Source organism: Spermophilus citellus (assembly GCF_964194105.1).
Source record: "Spermophilus citellus genome assembly, chromosome: 3".
Taxonomy (NCBI): Eukaryota; Metazoa; Chordata; class Mammalia; order Rodentia; family Sciuridae; genus Spermophilus; species Spermophilus citellus.
The window spans coordinates 142,196,357-142,202,661 of NC_138184.1; the positions used below are offsets into that span (position 1 = coordinate 142,196,357).

The window sequence follows — 6,305 nt, forward strand, 5'->3', positions numbered from 1 at the left end:
GTTTTATGCCAAAATGAAAGCTGTGTCCTTCATAACAGTCTGCAAAGTCTTTACAAAGCCAAATACCTTTTCACTAGAAATACCCAAATAAGAGTAATCACTTAGTGGCTCTGTTAGGAGGGAATAAAATTTGACATTCACCAAAATAACTGAACGTGTGGGCTTATTATTGTCATTCTCTGTTCATTTTTTTTCTTTTTGAAAGCACTCATTTCATTCCACACATCTAAGTGCCAGCTATAGTGACAGTCTGTGTCTCAGTGTTCCCTGGGCCAGCTCTGGGGGAGGACTGGCTGCAACCACTCGTTCAAAGCAAACAGTTCATATGGGTTTCAACGCTTAAATTTAGTTTTGCCTTTAATGCAAACAAATATGCAGATTGGATGGCAGAATCGTGTGTCTCCAGGAGACAGCTATAACTTTTCTATAGCTCATTATGAAAACTCTGTGTTTACCAACAATCATGGCTCTGTTACCACAGTCCTTGTATTCCTCTCATCCCCTTTTCCTTCTTCCCTTCACATGACTCCTTGAAACTTGACTGAGTGTCAAGACTTAACCATGTCTATGGTTACTTTATAAAACAGGCATAGTTCTGCTGGAATAAGTACATTCAACTTAGTGCCAATAAGGCTGAGAGTTTTCCCCAAAATGAATTTTCACAGAAAGCATGTTAAGTCTGGATTCAGGGAAATTTTCCTTAGAATCAAAAAGAGCAACACGATCTTCAGGATCTAATTCTGCCTCCTCATACCTCTCTAGAAGCAAAGGCACCAGACAGCAGTTGGGAATCTGCCTGACCTCCTTTCGTCCCAGGTCCATGATTCCCTTGACCCTCAATACGTTATTTCAGATCCAGGTGTTAGACCATTCATTAAGCATCCATTTGGCATATCAGACACGTTGCGTAATCACCAGTAATGAGTCAGAATACAAGAGCAGACCAATTAAAAAACTTCCATCTATGAGTCATATTTGCAAGTTAGCAATTGTCAAACACCAGCCAAATCCTGTCCATAATCAAGAACAAGAACAACAACAAAAAAAATCTATTGACAAGGAAGGCTTTTGACATCAAGATGTCAGAGTTGGGTTGAATTGCATGAGGCAGAATGGAAATGCATCAGATCAACAGACAGAATGAATAACACAAGCTAGAAAACTCAGAAGAGCTAGAACCAAAAGGGCTGAGACAGAAGAGAAGAACACGGCCGAAGCTGAATCTTAAGGTTTCAAGACATGGCCAAATTGTTACTTGACTCAATATCATTGAGTGCTTTGTGACCTTTGAGGAACGTGGGGCTTTGTTTAATTCTTGGTGCATCAAATGGCACCCTGCTTATAGTAGGCAAACAATAAGTAAATTAGTAAAGTCATTAAAATGAATAAAGTGAAAATTGTCCTTTTGATTATTCTTTCCATCCGTCCTTGGTCACAAGCATCATCTTTTGGGGAAATATCTCCAAGATGATGTTGCATTCACTTACTTTTTCTGGCTCAATGTATGTAAACAAGTGTACCCATCCCTTATACTATGTTTTTACTTTAACATTTTAACAGCATGGTTAAGAGTTAGGATGTTTAAGTCAGATCTGGACCAGAATCTGCCATTTAATAGCTGCAAGTTATTTAGACCCTATTTCTTTCCTCATCTGTAAGTAAGGGATTTGAATAGTAAAACAGCTACCTCATCAAGTGGTTGTAAGCATTACTCCTGTGGAGTGCTTAGCTCAGCACCTAATCACAGTAAACCAGTAGCTCTGAGTGTGTGTGTTCCCATATTCCAGCACAGTCATCACTAGCAGTGTATTAGAAGTTTGAAGTCTTGATCCCATTCCAGACCTATTGAATCAGAAACGGGGAGCAGGGCCAGAGCAGTCTGTTTCAACAAGATTTCCAGGTGATTCTGATGTAAGCTAAAGTTTTGGAACCAATATAGTAAATGTAAGCTGTAATAATAATAAATAACAGCTAGCATTTCTATTATAATGTGCTGATATTCTTATTACTTTGATAGGGGAACCATCTAGGAGACTATTATTCAGTTGTTTTCCATCTAAGTTCTGGGAAGCTTTAGGGCTCAGAGACATGTATGGGAAACCACCACAAAATGTGGTGGGACAGAACACACAGAAAGTTTTAGGCTGTCTCTCAGCTAGTTCAGTTCTACATTGCTTGCTAGACCAAAAAGTTCTGCTGAGATGAATCTTAAAAACCACTGCTGTGTCCAAAGTGCCAATGGGAATTAGAAATTCCCCTGGGCTTGTTACCATGTAGGATGATGAGCACTGGCCCTGCGTTCAGACCCAAACTCCATAAGCATTCTTTGGGAACTGTGCAGGCACAGACTTTATGCCATGTCTTTAAAGTCTTTTTTAAAAAAAAAAAAATAAATATATTTATTTGAGTAATGGCCTTTATTGAGCAATGTCCAGCAGTTCTGCTCCCAGTGGGCTCCGCTCTGGAGCAGCAGCACCCTTCTCTCCCGGGCTGAAGGCAGGGCCAGGCCAGGATGCACCGAGCCCAGCTCTTGCTTTGTGGGAGGGCGTGAGGCTCTGAACGCAGAGCTCCTTGACGCCGTCTGGGCTGCAGCACGGGCCTTGCCGGCTTCCTCAGTTGGCTTTGTCCTGGAATATGTACAGGTTGTTGGTGGCGGCCATGGCAATGTTGTTGTCCACGGGGTGCCAGGCTGTGTGGAGGATGTTCTTATTGAAGTCCAGGCTGTCCACACTGATCTCATCCTTCTTCCTCTTCCCACCTGCACAAACTTTCCGGGGCTTTAAGCTGGCTCAGGGTTTGCTGCTCTCTTTTGAGGCTTCCAGGGTGACATCCCTGCGCGTGCTTCTGTCGAACATCCTGAAGAAGTTGTTGTAGGAGCCCGTCACGACAGCACTGTCGGAACCGTTCCAGCAGCACTCAAACTTGTCGAAGATGCAGTCGTTCTCGTAGAGGGAGCAGAGCTTGCTCCGCAGGTACTCATGTACCTGGTGGGTCTCCACTGGCCTGCTCTCCATGTTGAGGTCCCACACCTTCACTGACAGGTAGTCTCGGGTCATCATGTACTGAATGGCTGAATTTGACGTCGGATATGGATGAGATTATTTCTGAGAAGAAGGACCTACTACTGGGATCTTCAGGCTCTTCAAAAAACTTAGAGAGTGCTGGTCGCACAGGGCGGAGGAGCGCATGTCACACAGCCGGATGGTCCCTTTGCTGCTGCCGTACACGACGTTGCACTGGTGTGGGTGGACCTCGGCGGCGTGATCACCTCGGTCAGCTCCTCCATGTTGGCAGGTTTGATGTCCACGATGTTAGAACTTCTATCTGTGATTTCTAAATGCCACAGGTTAATTCTCAGGTCATCTGCAGAAAGATATGTTTCATGATCACTATTTACTCAAATGGAATTTATATGATACGTATCAGCATTTGCAAAAATTGGTCGTGGGCTTGCTTCTACCATGAGGTCCATGGGCTTCAATATTGGAACCTGCAGTGCTGTGATTCTAAATGGGTCTCAGAGTGTCCATCTTCATCTTTCAAGTTATAACCTTCTGCTCTTTTATCCTGTTCAGACTTTAAAATCTTTACAAGGTCTTGTTTCCCCCTCCTTTCCAGATGAGAAAAATGAGAGTAAAAAGAGTTGAGTATCTCATCCAAGGTCACACAGCTGGTGGTCCTAGGACTACCAGCCACACTGCCTGATACTGGGTTTTTTGATGTCCTGCAGGAGTCTCTTCTGATCATGTGGGGTAACCAACATCACCACGTAGGGAAATCACCTCTGGGATACTGGGCCAACTCTGCCGGGATGCTGGATCCTGCTCTTAACTAACTAGGAGCAGACAGCTAAATTTTGTTTCACCACTTGCTCAGCACTAAAATGACTCATGGTCACCAAGAACTAGAAAGCCCTCAAATTTAGGGGTTCAGAGGGGCTTTTCCATATTTGCTGAATTGGTTGGACCAAGAGGATGATCTTATATTGGATTTATAGAAGCAATAAGCCAAGAGTTCAAGACTCTGAATGTCAACCCTACAGCCATGTGGCCTTATAACCAGATGTGTTGTGAGGTCTTGGGCAAGTCAAGTTTAGCCCTTCAGTTTGGTCAAATGCTTAAGTCAATGGTCATACTTGTTACTTATCATCCAAAATGGACTTTGAAACTGAATTAAATAATTTTGAGAGATCTTTGAGCTCCTGGGAAAGTTGCACCAGGTTTAATAGTTTTGTCATTACTGAAGTATCACTTATTCACTATTAGCCCATTTGACACTCATCACCTGCCAGACCTTGTGCCAGGTATTGAGGCTATAAAGGTGAATAAGACAGGTGTGGTTCCAGCTCGCACAGAGCCTGCAGTATGGTGGGAGTGGGAATCTGTTCCATGCTGACTACACAGGAGTGTTGTTAAGTATTTATTATGTGTTAGGGACAGTGATAAGTGCTGCACATGCATCAAATCATTTAGTCCCCACAACTGCCCCTTGAGGTAGGAAAAACCGTCTCCATATTACTGAAGAGAAAACTAGTGTTTAAGCAATTTCTCAAAGTCAAGGTCACTATTACTAACTGGCAGGATCTATTTGACTTCAAAGTTCTTAGCCTCTATGTTATAGGTGACTGTGTACATAAATACCTACGTATAAAGAATATACAGAATACACACAGGCCTCTAGTGAATTTTTAATAAATATTTATTAAATCACTACATTCACCTAAAGTCAACCTCAAGACAGAAGACAACAGATAAAGAGATGAATGGGGGTTGAGGGAGCTGGAGTGACCCTTCTGAGGAGTGGGGCAGTAGGCAGGGAGCTTCACTCAGTGGCAGCCTGGGAAACAGACCAGAGACAGAGGGAGACCTGAGCCACTGCGTCCACTCAGCCCAGAAGCCTGGGCACTGGATCCATCCCAGTCCCAGGCTTTCTGGGAGTGGTGCGGGGGCTGGGAGTAAGATGGGGAGAGAGGACTGACACTTCCCATCTCTCCCAGCTGCAACTACAGAAGTACATTCTGCCATCTGGGGACGGTCCATGTCCATCCAAGGAGCTCGGAAGAAAGTGACAGTAAAAGTGCTGTGCTGGGGCCGTTTGCCCCTGCTGCTCTGACCACCACCTTCCCCAGAGAGGTAGCATTAAATAAATGACCTAATTGGTGGGGGCTGGGCTAGAGAGATGGCTTGGCAGCATCCAGAGTACAAGACTAGTCTGAAAAGTAATGGCCACTGTCATTCGTTGCCTTCATAAACAGGGCACCTTGAACTTCTACCACCATCACCTTGCTACCAGGCTTTAATCACACTCTGGTTTGGAAAAGCATGTTAACTTGAAAGTCCCACTTTTTGGTTGCTCAAACAAGATTACCCAACATCCCTGGCTACAAGAGTCACATTAGAAAAACAACATCACTATCATCTTTTTGTTCAGGCCCAGCAGAGTACAAACATGGAGGCCCAGGCATGCAGAGAAGGAAGAACCCAAGCACTGGGGGGCCCACAGATCTGAGTTAAACCCTAGGTGTTACTTCCTGTGGTGGCTGACTCTAGGCAGGCCCCCATGATCCCTCCCTCCTGGTATTCACACCCTGTGGTGTCTCTCCCCTTGAGTGTTGGCTGGGCAGTTAACTTGCTTCAAACCACCAGAACACAGGGACAGTAACGGGATGTCACTTCCGAGATTATGTTGCAAGACATTGCTTGCAGATACCCTAACTGCCTTCTCTGCTCACAGGCACTGATAAAGTAAATAGAAATAGGCTCAGGGGGCATGTGACTCCAGCCAGCCAGCAGTGGAGGCCCTCAGCCCAATAGCCGGAAAGGAACTGAATTCTGTCAACACACACTGAGTACTTTGGAAGAGGATCCTTGCCCAGTGGAGCTTTCAGATGAGACCCCAGCCTGGCTGACATGCTGAGTGCAGCCTCAGTAGAGCCCCAGCTGCAGAGGACTCCGCTGAGACATGCCCAGATTCCTGACGCACATAAGCTGTGAGATGATCCGTGTGTATTGCTTTCAGTTGCCAAGTCCATGGCAATGTGTCAGGCCACAATAGAATATGAAACACTTTCCATCTTAACGCTATTCTTTTGTCTTTCAGGAGGCAGGGATAAGGTGACAATGATGATATATCTGCCTTTTGACAATTAAGTGGAAACAATGCCCCCCCCAAAAAAAATGTGTACAAATGTTGAAATCTCCTAAGAGGTCTCAGCTCAGCGTGGGCTGGAGCTTGAAGAATGAGGGAGCAGTGGCTGGTTAGGGGTGGGCAGGGCTTCTAGGCAGCATGAAGCTTGCACCTAAGGG

General features: G+C 44.9%; 1 pseudogene across 1 annotated transcript; it reads right to left on the minus strand.

Annotated features, from left to right (window-relative positions):
* Positions 1-2,542: 2,542 nt before the first annotated feature.
* Positions 2,543-3,487, minus strand: LOC308644961 (serine/threonine-protein phosphatase 2A 55 kDa regulatory subunit B delta isoform-like; annotated as a pseudogene). Its single transcript has one exon. The product of its transcript is annotated as a serine/threonine-protein phosphatase 2A 55 kDa regulatory subunit B delta isoform-like (transcript).
* Between the last annotated feature and the right edge of the window lie 2,818 nt (positions 3,488-6,305).